Source organism: Ailuropoda melanoleuca, chromosome 7 (assembly GCF_002007445.2).
Source record: "Ailuropoda melanoleuca isolate Jingjing chromosome 7, ASM200744v2, whole genome shotgun sequence".
NCBI lineage: Eukaryota > Metazoa > Chordata > Mammalia > Carnivora > Ursidae > Ailuropoda > Ailuropoda melanoleuca.
This window is the reverse complement of record NC_048224.1, coordinates 18,359,704-18,385,543: the sequence shown is the minus strand read 5'-3', so window position 1 is coordinate 18,385,543 and position 25,840 is coordinate 18,359,704. Positions and strand designations below refer to the sequence as shown.

At 41.6% G+C, this 25,840-nt stretch overlaps 1 long non-coding RNA gene across 1 annotated transcript; it reads left to right on the top strand.

Annotated features, from left to right (window-relative positions):
* Positions 1 to 410: 410 nt before the first annotated feature.
* LOC105241959 lies at positions 411 to 24,631 on the top strand. Its single transcript, XR_002144553.2, has 10 exons — positions 411 to 472; positions 1,486 to 1,662; positions 3,660 to 3,814; positions 13,383 to 13,497; positions 16,293 to 16,377; positions 17,490 to 17,717; positions 18,441 to 18,537; positions 20,117 to 20,205; positions 22,639 to 22,732; positions 23,859 to 24,631. It is a non-coding gene; the product is annotated as an uncharacterized LOC105241959 (long non-coding RNA).
* Positions 24,632 to 25,840: the final 1,209 nt, after the last annotated feature.

The following is a 25,840-nucleotide window of genomic DNA, read 5'->3' as shown; positions in this document are numbered from 1 at the left end:
CTGAAAAAACATGTGCAAAGGTGGAATTATTGAACAGATCAGACCATCTTCCACATTCATGGGTTTTTTTAATAAGATTTTATTTTTAAGTAATCTCTACACCCAGCGTGGGGCTTGAACCCACAACCCCAAGATCAAGAGTCCCATGGTCTACTGACTGAGCCAGCCAGACACCCCTTCATGTTTTGTTTTCAAACATGTAATTTAGGAAGAAGAATGGATTCTCTGTTTCTAGAGCAACTTTGAATTAAAGAGGTATTCTTTTTTTTTTTTATTAAAGATTTTATTTATTTACTTGACAGAGAGAGAGACAGCCAGCGAGAGAGGGAACACAAGCAGGGGGAGTGGGAGAGGAAGAAGCAGGCTCCCAGAGGAGGAGCCTGATGTGGGGCTCAATCCCAGAACGCCGAGATCACGCCCTGGGCTGAAGGCAGACGCTTAATGACTGAGCCACCCAGGCGCCCCTAAAGAGGTATTCTAAACATTTATTTGTTGAGTTAAAAGAAAATTAACCACTGTATGCATTCGTATGTAATGATGAATCGTGGGGAGAGAGGAGTAGTCCTACACCCCATTTATGGAATCCGAGAAGAAGGGGAGAACAGAAACCCTGTCCTCCTTGATTACATGGGAGAGAGAACCTTACTCTGCATGTTCCCATTTATCTCCATACTTGTTTTCTTGTGCCCACCCGTTCAGATCTGAGAGCCAGAAGACACCCCTGGCCGCACTGCTTCAGGCAGAGAATCACTTGTGTTCCTTTGCAGGGCCTGGCTCCCAGCTGTTCCATCGGTAGAGGAATCTGACACACTCATCAGTCCACGAGCCATCTGATATTCTATGCAACACGGCAGTGGCTCATTTCAACTTTCACATAACATTTGCTCCAGAAATGGATTTTCTGAAACTTTCCACTTAAATAACTGTGGATTAACTTTCAGGGAGGCCAACATAGTGGAAACTAAGCAGAGCATATTACCCCAGACTGTTGGGCAGGTGCACATTGTCACGGTTCTGCCTTAATTCACTGCATATTACTTCCTTTGAAATTTGCAGCCAGATTCTACACTATTCACCTTTTAATGTCTGGAGATACGTTAAGCATTTGGGCATTTGTTCACCTTGTTTAAGCTGCACATCTGCATAGGGTAAGAATGTATTTGCCAAAGCATAGTGTACTTTTCTAAAAGATTAGACTGGTTCTCCTCACTTAGATAAGGAATAGAATGTTAGTGATCGCGTTTTTATGCAATCCTATGAGCGATAACATTACATGTTATCATGCTTCCCCCCAAAGTTTTTTTTTTTATAAACTTAGAAAAGTTTCTAATATAAAGGTTATATTAACAACAAATGCTAGTTTGAAAGAACCAAACAGGATTTTGAAGATTACCCTTCTTTAACAATGCCTTAAATTTTTATCTCCTTATCCATTCCTCATTGCTTTCTTTCTCAAGACATTATGGTTTATTGTGTCTCCACTAGGTACCTTGCATGTGATTTACACAGTGAATGGCCCTGCTTTCGGAGCAAGTTAATGATATAATATCCCCATTTATATTCAGAGCAGTCAACACTTTCTAGCTCTCAGAATAATAAAAGCACCTGCATTTAATATACATGGAAGAATGGGAAGGCAAATAGCAGATAAGGCACAATCAGGTAAGTGTAATCAGATAAAATATCACAATATTATAGCAGATCAGCATCTGGTAATGACTTGAATTTTGAAAGACTGACAAACAGCATGGCCTAAAGCAGCCAGGCATACCTCATTCAGAGCAACTCTTCCCAGAACTGATTGCTCCTCTCATGTGTTTTCTGGCAGATTAAGCAGGTAGGGTTTCTTATTTTAACTCCTCTGGAACTGCTTTGTGCCATTGGAAAAACACTGGCAATCTTCCTTTTTGAGCCCAGATCAGAAACAAAAACAAATGACGTATCCAAAAGTACAGCCTTGCATCCCCCGGCAGTTATCTCAAATTGATCCAAATCAATTTTATTAAAAATAAAAATAAAGCCTGCAGTGATAGGCAGGGCTTTCATTTCCATCTCTGTACTTGCCTGCATGGTGTTGACATTTTATTCTAATTTTTTTTTTTTTTTTTTTTTTTTAAGGCGGGGGAAAGCAGTTTATTAGAGACTGATTTGTCTCTGAGAACTTCCACGCTTTGGGCCACTGGCAGCTGGTAAACCTAGCTGTGTCTCTTAGCCTTGTGTGAGCCCTCATGAAACACAACCGTATGGAGTCAAACCTGGTTTGTAGAGTGGAATTTAGCAGTTTTCCTCTCCTTTTAAGTTATGCCTTGTGGGAGGCCAGTGATCTCTTCAATGAACTCCCTTGAGCTTACTAGATACCACTGAGGAAATGTGGAGTGCAAGGTACAAGGCCTGGGGAGGGCCCAGGAGCAGAGGGCTGTTTAGCAAACACAGCCTGGCCCACGCTCTACCCTGACGTGGACCTCTTAAGTGACAGGGCTCCAGCTCCTTCACAGAGGGATCACGAAGTGCCTTTGGTCTACCTGCCGCGTTTGGAGTAGGATATATCCGTGTAGAAAATGGAATTAATTGCTCCATCTTCTGAGAAGAGCTGTATTCACTCTCTTGTTCCCCAATTCTGATGCTTTTGTTTGTTTTTCTAGAGTGTCAGCCCCGGGCACTGGTCAAAGTGTGTTTAAATGAAAATTTCATAAATATGAGCATGAAGGAGAGGAAATAACTGTCCATTGCATTTAGAGCAACTCTGTTTTTATGGAAATGACTCTTCCCAAAATATCTCTGTCTCTTTAGCTGGTTTAGTCAGCTCAGACCGTGATAACAAAATACTGTAGACTGGGTGACTTACAGAACTGAAACTTATTTTCTCACTGTTCTGGAGGCTGGAAGTCGAAGGCCAGGGTGCCAGCGTGGTCAGGTGCTGGTGAGAGTTCTCTGTCTGGTTTGCAGACGGGGGCCATCTCAGTGTGTGCGCATATGACCTCCTCTTTGGAGAAAGAGAAAGCAAGCTTTCTGGTTGTGTCTTCTTAAAATGACACTAATCCTATGAGCCCCTCCCCCCAATACCTCATTTAAACATGTATACCTCCCAAAGGCCCTGTCTCCAAACACCATCACATTGTGGGTTAGAGCTTCACCATATGAACTGGGGTTGGGGGGCGGGGGACACAGATCAATCCATAGCATCACCCAGTAGTATTACGGTGGCAGTGTTAGGAAGGCTGAGACAAAGAGCGACTGTCTGGCCAAAAAGGTTGACGTGAAGAGTGTTAGTAGTTCAGTCCATGATGGAGCAAATGTCAGTTCTCATCCCTTTTTTTCACACACGCCCACACTCATGTTAGACTTGAAGAGAGAGAGAGATCACAGGAGAAGGCACTGTGTCAAGGATTAACAACTTTCAGGATGTTTATGGGGTCAGCGTTCTCTTGTCTTTTCTACTGTACTTTCCACGTTTACGGTTAACAGGGACTAGTCACTGATTTCAGAATGGAGCTTCATTCACAAGGAGTTTTCAGTTATATTCTAAATACCAAAGAGAGAACTAATTTTCAGAAGATTTCTAATGACTGGAGTGAAAGTAAGGAGTTTGTGGGAATCATGGGTTAACTACAACCCCTCTTTTCAGAGCATCCCGTTTTACATAATGTTTTCTTTTACAGAATTATTCATTATTGAATGCTTTTTGGAGGTGGGCTGAGACTTATATTTTACAAAAGAAAAGCTGTAAGCTTCTTCAGGTCATTAGAAGAGATCTGGATTATCAGTTGACGCATGAACTGCACCATACCGAGAATTGAAAACACCTCCCCCAGAGGTTGGTTTGTTTTGGGGGGGCTGTTTTTGTTTTTTGTTTTGTTTTGTATTTTAGTTGTGGTCTAAGAGGAACAAGCAAAATAGCCTATTATTGTCTTAACTTGTCATCTTGTGAGTTTGGGCTGTGAAAAGCCATGCTAGTCATGTTAAAAGGAGATGTATCACTATCTGATCTGTGATAGAGATAGCCTTAGATAAAGCACAATTGGGGCTACTTCAGCCTCTAAATTGAAACAGTTCTGCTTCTGCCTGAAGCCTCATTAAGAGGTATTTAATAAATAGTAACGGTGATCATGCAACCAGTCAAATTATTTTCTGGTTCCATCTGCACTTCTCACCCTTTCATCAGGCTTCTTCCTGGAGAATGAAGATACTATGGTGAGTAATTAAGTAGTAACACAGTTATCTGAAGGACGGCGTGAGCATTGATTCATCTCAAGCGTTGAGGTATAGACTGTGCTGTATATAATGGGGTGTGATGCATAAGCTTTCCTAACTTAAGACTGTGGTTTATACATTTTGCCACCATCATCCCATTTTGGGGGCAGGCAACATACTGATCTCTTAGAAATGATAGTGGGAATAAATTGAGGAGCATAAAAAGATGTGCGTTGTGATAGCATCTACCGTAAAGTGGGATAAGAATCATTACCTGAAGGGGTTCCTGGGTGGCTCAGATGGTTAAGCGTCTGCCTTTGGCTCAGGTCATGATCGTGGGGTCCAGGGGTCCTGGGATCAAGTCCCATGTTGGGCTCCTCGCTCAGTGGGGAGTCTGCTTCTCCCTCTTCATCTGCCTCTCCCCCTGCTTGTGCTCTCTCTGTCTCTCTGTCTCAAATAAATAAATGTTAAAAAAAAAAAAAAAAAGAATCGTTACCTGAAGACAGGATTTGTGATTACTTCTTAAGGACTGCATGATTTGTTCCTTTCCTCTGTACATAATTTGTGTTGAAGGTTTTGGGTGACAAGAAAAAGATACTTCTTAGTTACCTTTGCAATTATATTTGAGTCATGTGCTCTAAGGGAAGTACCTGAGTCTGCCTTTGTTAAATGCACACCCCAGATCTAAATCTCAAGCTTCGGGAATGAGAAAAGATTAGATCTTCATGCCTGTTAGTTGTTAGAAAGTCATTTAACTTTTTGCTTGAGCTTTCTCATTTCAAAAGCAGGAAGATATTATTTTCTGCCAGATTTAATAATCTACTCATTTCTTAGCTGAATTCTCTAGGTATTTGTCAGAAGATTTTGTCATTATGTGATGGGGCACAATTGTTTAATAAATTGTTGCCATAAAGACATTATAAAAATACATATATGAATACTAAGAAACAAGCGTGTGTAGTTGGAGATGACAGATTGTTAAACATCCGAAGTGATTAGTGGAGAAAAGCCATCTGAAACAAGAGTAACTTAGCTGAGTAATGAGTGCTATGATTAACATATTCTGCAAATCTATCAATACCAGGGCTCAGCATGTCCTTGTTACTCTCTAAAATTAATAATGACAGCTACCAAGACCCTATTAATATTTTAATAGTCTAATAGGCACAGGCAAGCATGCAGCGGAGAAGAATGTAAATCGGTGGTCAGGGGTGCAGGGCCATCTCGAGTCTGCCAGGTGGGAGAGTGAGGTCCTCATGCGGCTTTCTTCTTCCTGGGTTCATTCTCAGATCAGCACCCAGGTTCAGGAAATGGGCTAATCTTGAGCAGAGGTTTGTGCTAGTACAAGGCAAAAATCCACGGAGTGGTTAGCATTCTTTATGGCCACAGTGCATTTTAAGAAATACCGACATTCGTGTCAATGTGTATTCTTCACTGCCCTGTCTTCTGAGAACTGGTAGGAACTCTTAAAAAGAATATCTATTCTGGGAGTTTGAAGAAATAGTTTTGTCTCTGATTCTGACAGTGGCAGTCTCCTTGCTCGAATCATCTCCACATTCATCCTCAGTAGAACTGATATAATGTGTACAGACTACTGTGAGATACTTGGAAGAATAAATCTGAGGGAAAGAAGGAGAGAAGGAAGGGAAACCATTAAATAACACATGTGAAGGACTTGCAGTGGTGCCTCGCACAAAGGAGGTCCACAAGCAGTGTTGGCTTCCCACTCTTTCTGCTTCTGAGGGGCCCCTTTCTACAGCGACCTTTGCTTGACCTTCCTGTGTGGCTCGCAGCATGTTTTGCAGCACTCATACAAGTCTCCTCACGGCCGACTCTGGATTTGAAGACGTAATGATAGGTCCCTCTTGTAATAACAAATCCCTGTAATTTGACGGCCACAGAGGTGGTTGTGTAGAGAAGGACGGTCTGCTTCTCGAAGGCTGTCAATCAGCACCTCGTCACTCAGTGGTTTGGAAGGATCACTTGTTAGAGGCTATACAGGAACAGAGAGATCACATCACAGAGACTCAGTATTTTTCAGTTGAAATATCTTTTTTTTTAATTAAAGATTTTATTTGTCAGAGAGAAAGACAGCACAAGCAGGGGAAGCAGCGGGCAGGCGGACGGAGGGGGAGAAGCAGGCTCCCCACTGAGCAAGGAGCCTGATGCAGGACTCGATCCCAGGACGCTGGGATCATGACCTGAGCCAATGACAGATGCTTAACCAACTGAGCCACCCAGACATCCCGAAATTTCTAATCTAAGTACCACAACTGATTTCTACAGTGAGAAAGTAAAAGCCAGAAGAAAAGAAGCATGATTCCAAAAAAATAAAAAGGAAAGAAAAAGCAGTGTTTTGCCAGGAATGGGTATGCTGGCCCCAGGACTAACACCCTCAAATGTAGGTTTGGTCACAGCTGCCAGAATCTGTCCAAGGCCAGTATTAGTTCTGTTCCTGGAGTTTTCTTACACTTCAGCTGGTGATGATTCCCTCTTTTTTTTTTTTTGCAATGATTTACTTTTAATCACCTGATTATGGTTCGAGCTCAGAGACAAGACATACATTTCTTCTCTCTCTCTCTCTCTTTTTAAAAATATTTCCTTACAACTTAAAAGAGGTCGGTTTTTACTTTGGCCTTGACTCTGCTGCTAGTTGCCTGATGGATTTTTCTCTGGGCAAACCCGACCCGACTCCCATTCCTCCATTTGCTTGCTGTGTTCTCTGCTAATTCGCATGATTTCAGCCCTCCCCATCTTTCCCTGAGCTATCGTGCTGGGCACGTCCTGGAATCAGCCACCTTCTTGTCCCTACCTGTGGACCAACTGTTCCTGCCTCAGGGTCTCCTCCAGCATCACGTGCCAGGGAAGTTTTCTTGCCCTCCCCCTCTCTCTCTAGGTCTGATGAATTCTATTCCCTTTACTGCCACAGCACACTGAGCATTACAAAATGTGGAGGATGAAGCAAGTGTGTTTGTCGGCATGCTCGTCTTCTTCACTGCGTTGCCGGCTCCTGACCTCAGGGTCTGTGCCATTCATTTCTAGAGGCCTGGCCGTAGCAGGCGCTGCCGGAAAATTTACTGAACAAATGTTCAGTACATTCTCTTTTGTTACATGCCACAAAATAATTCGAAGTTAGTAGGGAGCGTTTGATGTGAAAGAGATTCGTGAAATGAATAAGAGATTATATTTTATTGTTTGCTCTCAGACAGGGAGAGCAACATGTATTTAAGAAATACAGGTGGGGCGCCTGGGTGGCACAGCGGTTAAGCGTCTGCCTTCGGCTCAGGGCGTGATCCCGGCGTTATGGGATTGAGCCCCACATCAGGCTCTTCCGCTATGAGCCTGCTTCTTCCTCTCCCACTCCCCCTGCTTGTGTTCCCTCTCTCGCTGGCTGTCTCTCTGTCAAATAAATAAATAAAATCTTTAAAAAAAAAAATACAGGTAAAGGGGCACCTGGGTGGCTCAGTTGGTTAAGCGTCTGTCTTCGGCTCAGGTCATGATGTCATGATCCCAGGGTTCCAGGATCTCACCCCACATCCGGCTCCCTGCTCCGTGAAGAGTCTGCTTCTCTTTCTCCCTCTGCCTGCCTCTCCCCAGGCTTGTGCTCTCTCTACTCTGGCAAATGAATAAATAAAATCTTTAAAACAAAACAAAAAAAATGTCTGCAACTGCTTCACCATCAACACACCTCCTTTTTCTCCCTTTTCCAGAACTCCCCCCTCCCCCCTTAATATGACAGTAGTAAGTCATTCTGCTTACAGAAGGTCTAGTGCATGCCCGGTGATTGTGATAGATACTTACTTACACTGCTGATCCTTGTCGTGTTGCCGACGGTAGATATTTTATATTAATTTTAGAGATGAGGAAACTGATTCTCAGATTGTTAAAAAACTCCCCCAGGTTGTCCAACTCCAAAGCCAGTGCTGTTTCTGCTGCACTTTGTCTCATTTCAGCAGATGGAGGCCCAGGTCAATTTTTGGTGTTTTGTTCATATCAGCTCTTTACTTTTTGGAAACAGTGTTGTCTCAGCAACAAGAGAAACATTCCTCTGCACCTTATAACACATCACTTGCTATTTTATTTTTTCTTATATACTCTTCTGCTCTGCTTATCTTCACACATATTTTAAAGAGTTAAGATCATCATATGGATATAATCCTTGTTCTAAAAATAATTCCATAAGCACTTTCTTTGTTGCTCTCTTCTGTATTGTCATCTTAATGGCTGCATAATTTTTGTCAGATGGGTTTATCATAGTTTTAAAAAGTTTTTTTCCTGCTGCAGAACTTTGAGGTTATTTCCATTTCGTGCTGAGATAAATTATGTTATAGTAATGACATTTATGTACTTTTTAAGATTAATGGTAATATGTTCGCTTTTAAAATCTTTTTTATTGTGGAAATTGTGACATATTCACAAGAGATTAGAAGGGACCTGCATCCACCTGTCACTTCGCTTCAACAAAAATCAACATTATGCTCATGTTGTCTCAGCTACTCCCCCACTTTTTTCTTGAGAACGTTAAAGAAAATTTCCAAGTATCTTGTCATTGCACTTCAGGAGAGACTTGTAACTGATAGGGACTTTCCCCGGTGTCGTCTAACAATCTGTGTTTAAATTTCCCTGATTATCACCAGAGTGACTTTTCACATTTGCTTTGTGCAAGTTAGGTTCCAAGTACAGTCTACCCATTGCAGTTGGTTGTTAATATCATGAAAGTTTCATTCATTCGAAACCAGGTATACACGCACACGCATGCATGTACACACACATATACATGCACGTGCACACACACAGATGCATGTACACACACAAACATGCAGGTACACACACACGTGCATGCACGTGCACACACACATGTACACACACAAACATGCATGTACACACACAGAGACACGTGCACGCACACACACACAGACGCATGTACACACACACACACACACACCTATTTTTTAATGCCATCAATTTGTTGGCGAAACCATGTCAGAATTTCTGTAGAATGTCCAACATTTCTAAGGTTGGTGGCTTCTTCAACGTAGCCTCAACTACTGCATTTATCTACTGTTTTTGTTTTAGCTGATAGATGTGAGAGCTTAGTAAGATTGTGGTTCGGTTTCTTAAGAAAGAATACTTTGTAAGCACGGTCCTTTTCACTTTGAGGTCGAACTTAGCATATACTTCTTATGCTATTTTACCAGATCATAAGCTTCTTTTCTTGTTCTGCCAGAAAGCCTCTTGTGCAGTTTTTTCATATACAAGCCCATTCATGTCAGGCGCATGTAACTGGATCGCCACCAATCCTGGCCTTTCTGCCCCATCTACTGGACCCAGTGTTAACATTAACCAATGTCCTTGTAGCCCTTTCAACCCTAGTAGAAATCTAGGAATTGCCTGAAATACTTTTCAAAGCAGTTAGTGGCCCAAAAGAAACCTGGATTTGAAAGAGAAATAATTGAGAATTGAGGAAGGATGCCTCACCTGTAGACATTGAATGTTCTGGTGCACGGGTTAAGTTAAAGTAGATCAGGCATGGCTGTCATATTGATGCCTTTACGTGGCAGAGAAGGGCCGAGACCTACCTCTGTTTTTAGGCCTCTATACTCTTTGAGCCTAGGGTAGTTTGAGGTTCCTCTTTCTTAGAGTGTTAATGTGAAAGGCCATCGTCATAAACCACTAAGTTCTAATGAGTCTGCTTCCATTGTACTGAATCCCTGGGAGCCCTGGCTAGAGCAGGGGAATAGAGCACTTTCCTTTCTCCCTAGAACACATGCCTCCTTTTGTTTTAGATAGAGTGTTTGGGGGCCTCTTCAGGGCCACATGTAATGCCCAGAGTCCCACCAAACAGAACAAAGACATGTCCAAGACGTGAGATTCCCAGGATTGTGCAGGAATTGGGAGAGGCAGAGTGAGTCTCCTGTCTTTCTTGTCCCAGGAAGTTGTAAGGCATGTGTGGCTTTCCCTTTAGGTCATTAGGCAAAGCGAGATCTTCCACATCCTGGTTGCCTGACTAATCATTCCAACCCACTACATCCTCACACTCTGTAGGTAAAGTCTTAGCGTTCCTGTGCAAGAAAATGTAACATCCCCCAGCAACCCTCCCTACCATCCCTGCAACTAGAAATGCAGGATCAAGGTGCTATTACATTTTTCAAATATAAGTGAAAGGTACTTATGTTACTCTGTTAATGGGAACATGGGTGGAAACAGCTCATGACAGAGAGAGGAGAGCTGTGAAGTGCTTTGTTTAAGGGGGTGACTTCTCTTTGCAGACTAAATTCAAGGATCTTAATGTTTTTCTTTTACTGACTAGGCTAAGGAATGGAGACTTTGAATTTTGACTTTGGGCTGTAGGGATACAGAGACTTTCTTCATTCTTACAGCTTCTGGTTGCTCATTTGTCTTATTAATTACCATTGCATGGTATAGGAGCCCTCACTGGAAAGTCAGTCACAGAAATTGAGAATCTGAAAATGGGGGGGGAAGACACTCAACATTAGGTCATCTAATCCTATAAGCCATTGTTTAAAACTATTTTTGGCTACTTGGTCTTTGCCCAGTTTAAGTGTTAACCATTTTTTCCTATATACTTTTCTTAAGATGTGGCTTTGCTGTGTATTAGGTATTACTGAGAACCCTCATTACTCTTCTGTTTTTTGCCAGTTGTCCCCACATGTGCCTCTTTGGGCACAGTAATCAATTCTTTTCTCTCTTTCAGTTCACCTTTAAAATACTTACAGCTTTAAAAAGGGACACTCATATAACCTGCTGTCTCTTTGCAGCATCTGTTCTTTGACTATATGATTCTTGTTACTCTTTGATAGTTCTATAATGTGTGTGCAAGTAATAGTGTGAGTACAATGAGTAATGTGTGTGCAATGGAGTATTGGTGAGCTGCCATCAACGAGAGGAGAAAACAGTGTCCTACCTCTTTTGGTTTTGAGCAAATCACGTAAGGAATAGAAGTGAAATTGAAAGGAGGGTGTTGTTTTAATCTTCAGTTTATACCTATAACTAGTATAAGGATCCCTTTAAGTGTTAGTGTTTGGTATTTCTCCGAGGTAGCAAGACCTAGGCTAGAAAGGGTAGTGTTTTCTTAGACGAGCCAGTAATTTGTCAGTTAAGCACATTTGGAAGTTATGAGGATCTGTATTCCATGGAAGGCAACAGTGTCTCGGTGGGTAGAGTCAATCATAGTGGACTTCACAGCTACAACAGGACCTGTGAGATCACACTGGTTAATACTCTTACCTTGTACATGATAAAACTGAAGTTCCAGAGTTTTTCTAGGTCACATGGCTATTAGTTGCTGAGCCTAGTTAAGTTTTTCCCCCAACCCCTATGCTTTGTTAAGTCTAACCAATACTAAGCAGGAATGCCCTTAGGAACTACTAGCTTTCTTTTGCATTTTTAAAAAAAAATTTCCTATCATGGATTATTTATCATTTTACAGTAAGTGTTAGTTTTATATTCAACATTGTTGTCACTTAATAGCATTATTTGGAAAATGCTAAAAACTCAACATGCTAAGGCCCACCAAAATGATGCCAGACTATGTATGAGTCTTTTTGCTGGCCATTTTGAAATTGTAAAAACAGTTACTAGCTCCATTATGTTCTTTTGCCTGACTTTTCATCAGCATCAAAAATATATATGTTCAGTAATGCAGGGAGGACAAAATCATTCAAGTAGTAAGTGAAGAATGTTGGTAGTTATTTCCAAGGTTAATGACAAAAATTTGTCCCTCATACTCCCCTGTGGAAAATATCAGTAAGTTGGCACCAAAAATGCATAATCAGCGACATCTGGGTGGCTCAGTCATTAAGTGTCTGCCTTAGGCTCAGGGCATGATTCCAGGGTCCTGGGATCGAGCCCCACATCAGGCTCCCTGCTCTGCTAGGAGCCTGCTTCTTCCTCTCCCACTCCCTCTGCTTGTGTTCCCTCTCTCACTGGCTGTCTCTCTCTGTGAAATAAATAAATAAAATCTTTTTAAAAAAATGCATAATCAGTTTCTGCCTTGACATCTGGTATGGACATAACTCTTTGCTAGAAAAAGAAAGTATCCCTTCCATTCCTCTTCTGCGTGCTTATCCAGATTTTGTCTTTTCCTTTCAGTGCCTTCCATTTATTTAATTCTGCCGTTTGTTGTTGTTGTTAAAAACCCCTTTATTGAGGGATGATTGACATACAAAAACCGTACATATTTAATGCATGCAACTTGAAGAGTTTGGAGATAAGCATACACCCGTGAAACCATCACCACAGTCTATGCCATGAACCTGTCCATCACCTCCAAAAGTTTTCTGCTGCCCTCTTACTTTTTCTCATTTATTTAATTCTTGTCTTCTGGCACTCTACTTTCGAAAAGAACCTTTCTGTAATCCACGAATACCTTTCGCTCTTTGTTTTATAATATTAACTTGCTGTATCCTCATCATTCCCTGTGAATATATACAATTGGTAATCTGGGGAATTGGAATGTACTACCCAGGAGTGTTCAGTCTGTATTTATTTCCTTCTCTTGCATAAGCAGTTCTGGCTTTTAAGCAAACAAAGGAGTAAATTTCTGTGTATATGGATGCAACTAAAATAAAGAAGCTTGACTATCAGACATGAATCAAATGTGCTATACAGACTAATCCATTATTCGAGTATATCTGGGACTGCATGAATTAATCTTAATCATGTTTATTCTTTTAAAGACATCAACAGTTAAAAATTGCATATCTCATTATTAAAAATGGTTTTGGAGCTGAGATGTAATCTCCTAAATTAAGGAATAAAAATAAGAGCAGGATGATCCAGCTAACCATTTTTCTTCTTAAAACTTGAAATAAATGGAGATCAAGAATGTTAGACATCTTTAAATAAATCAGAGGTCTTATGACATTTCTAATATTTTATTAACAAAGTTTTGATTTGATTTATCTATTTAAAATAACGAGCAAGGTATTCTCTAAGTGCTGAGACATAAATTACAAACACGAAACCTTGATTTATGTTAATGGTGGATGATATGTGGGACATGGCAAGTTATCACGGATTTTACAATATTCCCCGAGTTGGGGGGTGGAATCATAGGAAAGTACTGGAATAAAGTGATGCTGTAGGCTCTGTTTGTTGATATATAGACGATGGCTGTCTTCTGAGAAATGATATAGTCCTGATGATGTGAACTTGTACTTCTATTCCAGGCACCTCCAGATTTTAGCGAAATCTGCTCAACATTTCCGCGTCCCTATGATGGATCAGAGGCATTCAGATCTCTGCAAAGACATCAGAGGAGGAACGCAAAATGTGTCTGCGTTGGTAAATATGGTATCTCTCCAATCTCTTACAGCATGTGAACATTTTCGTATTTCTCAAAGTACCTTCTATTTCCCTACCTCCTAGACCCTTAGGGACACCCACTGCCCAGAATTTCCAATCTGTGTCCGTCCAAAGTAGGCCCTCTGTATTGTTTACCTGGGCTGCTGAGCATTTCCCGGGAGAAGCTGTCCGGTTTTGCAGATCGGCACCAGGTCACACCTTCGTTCGCCAACCTCAAGAACTGTCGTTGGCCTCATGCACCATCTCCTGTTCTTTGCCTGGCTGAGCTTTCCTCCGCCTTTAGCTCTCAGCCTGAACTTAAAGCTTCAGAGAAACCCACCCTGATCTCCCTATCTGCTCAGAAGCCCCCTTGGCCCGGTGTCCTATTCATTTCTTCCATGATGCTTTGCACTTTGTAATTCTTTATTTAGTCTCTGCCTGACTTACTCTTTGTTCCCACAACTCATTTCTTGTGCATGGGGACAGCATCTGTGTTATTAATGACTGTAATATAGCTTTTCCTGGCACACAGTAGGCACTCAGAGAATTTTTGTATAAATGAATAAATTATAAGATTGGGTTTGGAGAAAAAGGATTCTCTAATAACAACAAAAAAAGAAGTTTAAAAAGCATCACTTTCAGTGAATATGGCCGTAGCACAAGAGATATCCTTACAGATGTCAGGTTGCATATACCTGTCAAACAAACGTCTTGTGTGTGGTTAAACAGACTCCTGTGTTCTGATTTCGGAACACATGGCAGTTGCTGAGGCTTTGTAAACGGTGGTTCTCAACCTTCTTTTGTCTGCGGGCGCGCACAGGCTGATGCTCTGCTAACGCGTCCTGCGCGAGCACGGACAGCATTGTACGTGGCCCCACAGCCCTGCCTCTTCCTGCACTTCTTTCTCCCCAGCTCAAGAAAGCGTTTGCGGGTGCAAGGGAGTGAGTGCATGTGAGTGTAAGGCCATCAGAAGGACTACCTTGAACCTGTTCTCATTTACATTCAAAAGCAAAAGATAAACCAGTTATAAATTTGGGGTTAAAAAATAGTAATGAGTTACTTGCTGCATATCTCACAAGTGATCAAGACACGTCAGTGTGTCATGACCTGTGATTTTTGAATTGGTGGGTTTTTTTTTTTAAGATTTTATTTATTTTTTTGAGAGACAGCACGAGAGAGAGAGAAAGCATACAAGCAGGGGAGAGGGGCAGACGGAGAGGGAGAAGCAGATTCCCTGCTGAGCAAGGAGCCCGATGTGGAGCTCAATCCCAGGACCCTGAGATCATGACCTGAGCCGAAGGCAGCCGCTTAACCGACTGAGCCACCCAGGCGCCCCTGAATTGGTGTTTTTGAAATTTATCCCACACCACTGGGGAGAATTTTATTGCTCATGTAACTTTGGGGGAAGAAGAAAATGTATGAGTCGAGAGTGCCACATAGCAAGCCCTGTAGGAGAGGAACTCATGGAAATGATAATTGCATTAAAGTGTGCACTGTGACTTGTAAGGTATTGTCTCCAATGCCCTCCCTCAATGACTAATGTAAAATACTTATTACGTAAGTTGAACCATGTGAATGCAGATATGAGACATCTTTAGCTAAAAATGCCATTTCATATGATTCGAACTAATTAGTTTATTTTTTCTCTTGTTCATCAAAAATGCACTTGGAACTGAGCTATCAGCACTTGCGAAAATGAGAAAAAGCAGCATTAACAGTGGATTTTTTGGTGTCCCTTTACTGTCTTTTCCAAGTGCAAGTCAACTAATCAATGAATCTGTTGATCTTGGTTGCGCGTCCGTAGCCAGCTCTGGTCTAAGTGCTATCCAGGGGATACAGAGGAGCCCGGGATAGCACTGGCCATAGAAAGTTACAGTCCAGATGGAAGAACAAGATACATTTGGAGAACAAAACATTTTATACACACTAAATTATGCGGTCCTAACAAATAAAGAAGAGTGGCTTGTCTGTCACTGTTGTTCCTCTTGTCTTGCCATATATATATATTTTAAAAGCTTTTTATTTCGAAAGATAATTTTATATTCAGAAAAGAATTGCAATGATAGTACAGAGATGTACTCAGCTTTCCATAGTGTTAACATCTTATGTAACGGTGGTACAATTATCGAAGTGAGATATCGCCACTGGTACATTACTATTCACCAAGGTACAGACTTGACTGAGATTTCACAAGTTTTTCCATTAATATGCTTTTTCTGTTCCAGGATCCAATCTGCTGACAATACCACATTACATTTAGCGTATATGTATTTTAATAATGATACTATATAAATGGAAGAAGAAAAGCATTTTACCCATACTCGGATATCATTGCTGTTAATATTTTGGTATATTTTTTTTTAAAGATTTTATTTATTTATTTGACAGAGATAGAGACAGCCAGAGAGAGAGGGAACACAAGCAGGGGGAGTGGGAGAGGAAGAAGCAGGCTCATAGCAGAAGAGCCTGATGTGGGGCTCGATCCCACAATGTCGGGATCACGCCCTGAGCCGAAGGCAGACGCTTAACCGCTGTGCCACCCAGGCGCCCCTATTTTGGTATATTTCAAAGTGACGTGCACACATAAACACACACCACACACGTCAGGATCAAACCGCATACCTGTTTTTGTACTCTATTTCTGTAATTTAACAAATTATAAATATTACCCTATGTTATTAGTGTTTGAAAATATGTTTAACGTGTGTATAATTTTTACCATATGGATATGATAACAAAAGCTGTGCTCAGATTACCAGGTTATTGACTGCTTGTGTCCATTTTCCCTCTTGCAGATGTCACTGTGAAGGTTTTCAGTGCACATGAGCTCTAGGCAGCTTTCATATTTCTGCAGGTTGATGACAAGGAAGAATATATAAGGTGAAGATCTATGGATTTTCCCCTTTTATTATTTTTTTACTGAGACATCTTTTCTTGTATTTTTAAATTCAAGAGCAACACATTTAAACTATACTGGAATCTCTGAAATTGAAAATGAAAATCTTCTTCTACTCTGGTAGACTTACTTCCCTGAGGAAAAGAAAGTATCGGGAGGTCTCTGGCCTTAGCTTGAACCTGTGCTCCTGAAATTATGAGGGGAGTTTCCAGCAATGGTGTAAAAATGCAGCTTCAAACCTGAGCTTTTTCTAAGTGTGCAAAGTTCCCGCGGGTTTTCAGGAAGAATATCCTGGCCGCATTACCTTTTGATTTGTGGCCAAGGGTGCCATTCCTTGGACATGTCCTGTAGGGGGATGGCCATTTTTATTTTCAGGATCTTGCTGCTTGTTTCTTACCGAGGAATCAGTCTCATGACTAGGTAATGGAGAGCAACACCGGGAAAAAAGGATCCCCTGATTGCTCCTGCCTTTTAGAATAGATCATTTATCTGTTCCGAAGACACTAAGGCCTGCAGGGGTGAGGCCCGGAGCTGCCTTGCATTGGCACTGTTGTTGGCCATGAGAGAATCAGGGGAGCATCCTGGGTCCCTGGCTCCTAAAGCCACTAGCCAGTGGCTGGACACTGGAGCACACTGTCGATGTTGGGGCTGAAGACAACCAGGGAACAGAGCATGGGTAACGAACGTGACAGAATGTGGCCTCTGAAGTTAGACAGGCCTGGGCTCAGGTTGGTCTTATCCAGTGCCTGCTAAGGATTCTTTGGCAAGTATCTTATCCAGTGCCTGCTAAGGATTCTTTGGCAAGTAACTGAGCCCCTCTGAACCTGAGCTCCACTGTAAAGATGAGGTTGTTATACAGGCTGTTAGATAATTTGAAGAAGATGTGAAAGTGGTTGGTACCGTGCACCTGGAGTGTAGTGTGCCATCAAATAAAAGTTTGTTAAATGAAGGGAAATGAAGGGATGGATGAATGACCCAAGGAGCCAGTTCAACACCCTATTTTTAAAATAGGGGTGTGGACATTTGTGATTGAAAGTATGAGAAATATCAATGCCACGAGTTAAATGTCAATTTCATTTCTTCCCCATAGTTGCAGAAAACAGAAACCAACTCCATCTAGCTAACATGAAAGGAATTTATTGATGGGACAGTCGGGTCCTGAAATCTAAGAGTTTAAATAACCAGCCTTTGAATGGGCCAGATCCAGGCAACTCCAGGGACCTCAGAAAAAGAAAATCATGGACCTTTTTTCTAGAACACTGACATCCGTATTTCTCATTTTGAGTGATCTGCAGTGTCAGATGGACCCGCTCTGGCCAGGAAGGTAGGGTTGTGTGGTTTACACATGGTTGCTAGATGCCCCTCCTCTGTATCAGGGCCAGCAAGGCGAGGGGAGTATTGGGAGCTAAGAAATTTATAAGACTTTAGTGAGGTGTCATTGTCATATAATAAACTATACATATTTAGAATGAACAAATTGATACATTTTGATATATATATAATTACATATAATTATGTTTATGTTATATATATATTAATCTGAAAAACTGTAACTGTGATGAAAATAATGAATATATCCGTCACCCTGGAAAGTTTTTTGTGCTTCTTTGTATTTCTTCCCTCCTACCTCTCCATGCCCCTCTACCTGTTCCCAGGCAATCACTGATCTGCCTCTTTCACTATAGATTAATTTGCATTTTCTAGAGTTGTGTGTAAATGGGATCTTATAATAGATACTATTTCTTGTCTGGCTTTTTTCACTTGGCATAGTTATTTTGAGATTTATTCATGTTGTAGCGTGTATCGGGACTTCACTCCTTTTTATGGGCATGTAATAGTCCATGGTATGGCTATTCCACAGTTTGTTTCTCCTTTCACTTCTTCATGGACTTTTAGATTGCTTCTGGTTTGGAGCTACTACCAGTAAACCTGCTATGAAACTTCATGCACCAGTCTTTGCTTAGACTATATTTTCATTTTTCTTGGGTAAAAACCTAGGACTAGAATGGCTGCGTCATATTGTAGGTGTATATTTAATGTTTTTCAGAACTGGCCAAGCAGTTTTCCAAAGTGATTGTAACGTTTTACATTCCCGCCAGCGATGTATGAGAGCTCCAATTGTTCCATATCCTCACCTCCACCTGGTATGTATCCAGAATTTATTTTTAGAAAATTCTCAAAACTTAATACTAAGAAGACCAACAACCTGATTTTTAAAAATGAGTAAAAGATTTCAATAGATAATTTGCCAAAGAAGATATATGGTGGCAAATAAGCACATGAAAAGATATTCAACATCATTAGAATAAAAGTGCAATGGCATGCTTATTCAAATAGCTAACATTAAAAGGAAGCTAATATTTTTACATTATTATGATGTCCATTTTATGTATGAGAAAACTGAGGCTTTCAGAATGAAGTGACTTGACCAAAGTTGGCCAGCTATGAAGTGGTTAGAAGTTGAATTTGAACCTGGGTCTGCTAAGCCCTGCTTAATCTTTTTTTTTTTTTTTAAGATTTTTATTTATTTATTCAAGACAGAGACAGAGAGAGCACAAACAGGGGGAAGGGCAGAGGGAGAGGGACAAGCAGACTCCCTGCTGAGCTTGGAGCCAAAAGTAGGGATTGATCCCAGGACCCTGAGATCAAGACCTGAGCCAAAGTCAGATGCCCCACCCCTGCTTAATCTTGATGCTATGCCAGCAGTAGTCCTTTGAAGTAGGCTTCACAAGCAAGATTGAAAACAGGGAAACTCACTTATTACTCAGGAATACATCCCTTTTCTCTCCCGATGAGACAGGCTATCACCATTCACAGGGAACATTATGCAACTTCAAGTTTTGGTGTTTGTTTTGGCTAAAGGATAAATTTGGTTTTCCAATGTCCAGCTTTGTCTAGATGCTTCTGAGAGAAGTATTCAAAGTGTCGAATGCCCACCAAAGCTTCGTTGGTCCAACAAATAGGTCTGTTTAACCACAATCACTACAAATAGGAGGGTTTTTTTGGCTCAGACAGATCTTCGTTTGAATCACACATCTACTGTTTCTTAACCATGTGTGATCTTGGACAAATTACAGCACTTTGAGTTTGACATCTTTGTCCGTAGACTGGGCATGATACTGACCATACAGAGTTTTAAGGGTTAGAGGAGCCAATGTATATATAGAGTTTACCACACTGTCCTACACTTAATAGATTCCCAAACACTGTTACCACATCACAGATAATAATATGTAACCACCCTCATAATAGGTGTGTCAACCTTCTCACTCACTATGAAACTGAAATAAAACCCATCCCTAGCTGATGTCTTTCATTTCTCTGGGGACTTGCTCCTTCCTTTAGGAAATGCTAACCCACCAACAGACGATGGCATTTAATTCTATAGGAATTACTAAGCCAGTGAAACATGTATCCTTTAGTCGTAAATTTATCCTTTAGGTAGAAATATTCTCTGAAGGGAGTATCTGCGGTTGCTGTTGGACCCCATCAGCTGAGTCCCCGCATGGCGTTTTTAGAGTTCAGTGATCAGATACGCGGGAATCACATGGTGTAAAGAAATCAGAGTCCATGTAATCAAGCTCTGCAAAACCCCGTTCCTCACGCTGAGGTGACTGAAGGCCCACTGCAGTGGCGTGTGGCTGACACACCTTATGGGGGCCTTGAGCTCTGCAGACTTCCTTCAGCCTTTCCCTACTCTCCCGCCCCCTGCTCTCTCTCCAGGCCCCTGGAAGTGCTGCTTCAGCCACTGATGACCTGTTTTCCTCCATCCTCTTATTTTGCTTCTGAAATACAGTCAGTGTTTTCAGCCGGTACGTGGGGACTCTCGTGAGCTTCCTCTAAGCACTCAGATGTAAGATTATGAGGAGAGACAAGCCAGTTTCTCTACTGGATGCCTCCAGCAACTTCCTCACAGGCAGTCCAGTAATGAGCTGGCCCCGCAGAGAAAGCCAGAGGGTTGCAGGAGACGCCGCCAAGGATGGCATGTTGTTCACACTGGCGAGGCCGGGCTTCGTGTTCAGAGCAGCTGGGCCGGGTGATCTCTGTCACCTCCCAGCTATTACTGAACGATGAGGTGGCAGAGCACTGGGAGTGGGGGGGGGGTCTTTCTCCTAGAAACAAATTGTCTCCAGCTGTGCCAGTTGAAGCAGGGCACTTAGCTGAAATCCCGGGATGGCCAGAGACTAGGGGACTGCCTCTAACCTGGTCCTTGAGCCCACATGTTGACATTTTCATCGTTATGTGTCATTATGGTGTTTGACCCTATCTCTTTTGCAACAGAAAAATACTATTTTTTTTTTTATAATTTGACTTAAAAACAAGCACATAACACTTTAGATTGGGGATACCTAAATTCAACCCCACGGCCTGCAAGAGAGGCTCATATCTCATCTGATGGATCCATTTATTCCTTTTTTAAAAAAATTGTGGTAACCATTTTTTTTTTTAAGATTTTATTTATTTATTTGACAGAGAGAGAGACAGCCAGCGAGAGAGGGAACACAAGNACTCATCTGATGGATCCATTTATTCCTTTTTTTAAAAAATTGTGGTAACCATTTTTTTTTTTTAAAGATTTTATTTATTTATTTGACAGAGAGAGAGACAGCCAGCGAGAGAGGGAGCACAAGCAGGGGGAGTGGGAGAGGAAGAAGCAGGCTCATAGTGGAGGAGCCTGATGTGGGGCTCGATCCCATAACGCCGGGATCACGCCCTGAGCTGAAGGCAGGCTTAACCGCTGTGCCACCCAGGTGCCCCGGTAACCATTTTTAAATGTATGGTTCAGTGATATTTAGGACATTCATACTGTTGTGCAACCATCACCACCATCCATCTCCAGAATTATTTTGTCGTCTTGCAAAACCGAGACTCTATACCCACTAAGGAATAACTCCCCATTCCCTCTCCTCAGCCCCTGGCAACCACCATTTTACTTTCTGCATTTATAAATTTGACTATTCTAGATAGCTCATGTCTGTGGAATCATACAGTATTTGCCTCTTTGTTCCATTCATTCTTTGATAGAATGGTAAGTTAGTCAGAAGATGTTCTAGAATTCTTAGTGAGGAAATCCATGTGGAGCGCTGCCTGGCTGGCTCAGTCAGTGGAGCATGTGACTCTTAATCTCAGGGCCATGAGTTTGAGCCCCACACTGGGTGTAGAGATTACTTAAAAAATAAAATCGTTATTTAAAAAAAAGGGAAATCCATGTAGAAGGTTGGGCGAATCCTACTATCTACCTTGATACCATGAAACACTTACGTATCTGTTTTTCTTCCTTCTGATTCCAAGTCACAAGTCAAACCTCTGACTGTGGTATGGCTTCTTACAGTAGATACAGTTAGTTGCCCCCCAAGCGTCCATCCCATCCCGTTTATACTGATTAGCATTGTATTGCTGTTTGGGTGGTATTACCATCCTTTAACTCTAGAGGTCAACCGTAAACCAATTCTCATAAACCCATACTCTTTGTCACAGCGACTGACTCAGGGATGGACACTGACCTAGGCCTAAGTGATTAATTCATGAACAGGTATTTACCTAAATTGGCCTAATCAAAGTGAAGTCTAGGACCTTTGTTTGATAGCGGAGAGAGAAGCCATCCTTCTTTTACTGAAGTTGAGCTGTAAAAATGTGCATCCATCTTATTCCTGCAAGCAGCCATTTTGTAGCCGTAAGAAGTAATCCAAGGAGGGTGCCAATATGATGAAAAATAGAGCCAATAGTTGGAAAGGAATTTAATCCTTGGTGAGAGCCTCAAACTGCTGGATCAGGCCTTACCTGGAACACTCCCTACCACAGTCCTTTTGAGTTCTTGGATCAATAAATTCTCTTTATTGTTTAACCAAATTCGAATTGAGTTTTCTATTACTTGGGTTTTTTTTTTCTTTTTTGGGGGGGTGGGGAGAGCACTTGAGTGGGGAGTGGGGGGAGAAGCAGAGAGAGGGAGAGAGAGAATCCTAAGCAGACTCCACACCCAGCGTGGAGCCCCGTGCAAGGCTCAATCTCACGATCCTGAGATCGTGACCCGAGCTGAAACCAAGGGTAGGGTTCTCAACCAACTCAACTACCCAGGTGCCCCACTATTACTTGTTTTTAGGTACATTTTAATAGTTTATTCATAAAGGTCTCTGTACAGAGTCAGAAAACAATGATTGAATGGATCTTACACATTCCCATTGATACTAATTTCTCATTGTGAAAAAATTAATTAGCATTTCAGTTTAATATATTATTTTCCTTAGCTTGTTTCCGGCAAGATGTGGATTCATTCTCAGGATCCTGAGAAATTTTAATTTCTGGATTTGTCCTGCGAGGGATCACAGTAATACTGTCAAGGTAAGGAATATTATACTAATAGGTATCGAGAAGACCTTGGTGAACATGCATGGTCTGCCTCAAAAGCTCTCCTTGAACTTGAGCTTCTGTTTCATCTCTTTGAATTTCTGTGGCCATTGGAAATTCTTCTGAATATCAGTGATTGCTCTAAATTAGCAGCCAGTGCTAGCTGCCCTGTTGGCTACATGGTCTCTGACAGTTGGCGTCCCAATCCTGGGAGCCTCTCACCTTAGGTCCTGTTGCGTTCTCTGCTTAGCAGAGGGTAGCCAAGTCTTCTTTCTACAAAGGTGTGGGCCCTTTGCATGTGACCATGATGGATGTGATAATATCTAGCACAGCGCCTAGTATATAGTGCATTGACTCTGACTCTGAGGGGCCCCTCTACTTCTGTCATTGGCAACCCTGATAAGGTTGGAAGATACCAAGTTCAGTGAAGTTTCAGACTTTTTCCCCATCTTGTTAGACACACTTCCCAGTTATCTAGCGGTACGAGATNAGGTACGAGATGAGAATTTTTTTTATGGGAAATTGTGTCTTCTCAGTGTTTCCCTCCTTCCTACTTCCGTTAAGGAGATCTGTGCATCATTTCTTCTTTTGCTGGCCCTGGGTAAAAACACATTACACACAGAATNCGGTACGAGATGAGAATTTGTTTTATGGGAAATTGTGTCTTCTCAGTGTTTCCCTCCTTCCGTTAAGGAGATCTGTGCATCATTTCTTCTTTTGCTGGCCCTGGGTAAAAACACATTACACACAGAATAGAAAAAACACATTAACAGTAGGGTCATTTCCACATGGTGTGCTTATGAAGCATTTCTTTCTAACAGGATTCAAGATACAAAAAAAAAAAAATATGCTAATGAAGGACTGCAATTTATACAGAAAATCTTAATTTTACTCTAGAAGTTGAGGACTCCTTGAATGAAGGGAAGGTTGTGAGTAAAATTCTGTTCAGCCTTCCTTTAGAAATGTCCATGGACACATACTCCATCAGTTGTGGCTAAATGCAGAGCTATTCACCCTGTCAGTATCAAGACAAGATGCACTTGGAATTCCAGTCCATAAACATTTAAATGCGGTCACTCTAAACCTAGTGTGGCCCTGACTTGTATTTTCTCATTTCCAGTGACGGGACCATTTTTTAACAGAGCAAGTTGTGTGAACTGGTTGAATGGAGTGCCATGAAGGTCTTTAATAAATTATAGGTGGATTTATGCGTTCTGCTCAGGGCCAAGGTAGGTTGGCCGAGTTGAAATGAAATGGGACATATTCATCCAGAAGGTCCAGTGGGTCCTCGGTATTAGAGAAAAAAGATTCATGAATGTATGCTATGTTTTTCACCTCACAGCCTTCCTATTCTACATGGACAATTGTCTCTAGGATTGAATAATCCCATCACATGAATGTAACACATTGTCTAGTTGGTTACTTAGGACAGTTTCTTCAGAGTAACCCAACTTACCTTCTGTAAAGTCATAGGAGTGAGCAGTCTCTCAAAACCAGCCCCACGGTTAAAAGAGGAAAGCATCAAAGCAATCTGAGATGGATGGGCCTCGTTTGTATTCTTACCATCTTTAAGAACAAATATGTCACAACCTTTCTTGTGACTAGTGTTTCCCAGCGTGGATTACATTTCCTACCTCCCGTGCATTGTTTAGGAGGAAGAGATGACCGTAGTTGACAGGAGAGAGCTTCTGCTGAGCTCGGCCGCTTGTAGGGATGTTGTTGGCTTTGTCAGTCCATTGTGACTTTCCATACCCATCTATAAGTAACCTCCTGTGAACTGTGCTCCTGAGAAAAGTGTGAAGATGAGAAGTAGTGAGATTTTAAATTAGCAGTGTTTCCCTAACCCGGGGCCAAAGTGTTGGCAGAAGCTGTGATGTTTGGAAATTATTGCTGAAATAANGAGTAGTAAGATTTTAAATTAGACAGCAGTGTTTCCCTAACCCGGGGCCAAAGTGTTGGCAGAAGCTGTGATGTTTGGAAATTATTGCTGAAATAACTGGGATTCTTGAAGGAATGTTCAGGAATCCTGAAGATTATGTATGTTGAATATGCATATTGAAAGGGAGAGAGTTGTTCTATCTGGACCTCATTCATACCTGAGCAATAGGATGTGCATTGTGCCTCTCCTTTCCTTGACATGAGTTTCTCTTCAGTTCTCTCTTTGGGATGGTTGATAATAAACATGGCTGTTTGCTGTCTGTCTTCACTGAAATTGTGTGGTCATTTTATGCTGCTCAGGCTAGCGATCTAGCTAGTGACATCATTGGGCTAATGACTAATGTTTCTGAAGCAAAACAAGGACTATTATATCTCAAAGAAAATTTTCTTCCCTTATTTTCCTCTTTTAGAAGATCACTGGGATGGCTAGAATTTATGTGTTTGCATGAGCTCCTGGTATCTAGATAGTGCAAAGGACAAGGGAAAAATAAAGAAGGGAAGATAATGAGCAAACTCCTCTTTGTTGGCAAAAAATAATATTTGCTGTTTTTCTGCCTCCAAAGTTTTCTATAATGTTTCCATTGACCTAGAAGCTCGAGTGCTTTCTGGTAGGTTTTTGCGAAGGTCCTACTCTATGGAGAAAGGCCAACAAAAGAGCATATCCCAATGCAGGGGATGGAACTGTCTCTCTTTGCTCTAGAATCAAGTTGTAAAACGGGTCTGGACATTTGTCAGGGGGTGTCAACACTGGAAGCATGGGCACGTAAGAAAGAAATGGAATTAGTGGTCAAAGCACATCGATGTTGTTAGGATCTTGCTACACTTTGCCAGTTTGTGCCCAAGAGAGGTTATACCAGTTTATCCACACTCTGGCTGTGTCAGAGAATGCTCACCAACAATATTGTTTCCTTTCACATCTTTACGAATGTGATAGGCTGAAAAAGACATTGAGCCAGACTCAAAAGACAGCTTACTGTATGGTTCTATTTCTGTGACATCCCAGGGAAGGAAAAACTATCAGGGAAAAAAGTTGGATTGGGGTTTGGTGTGAGGAGGATTGACAGGAGAGGGATCTGAGGGAATTTCTTGGGGGGTGATGGAAATGCTCTATATCTTGATTTTGCTAGTGCTTTCAACGACTCTGTATATTTGTCAAAACTTACT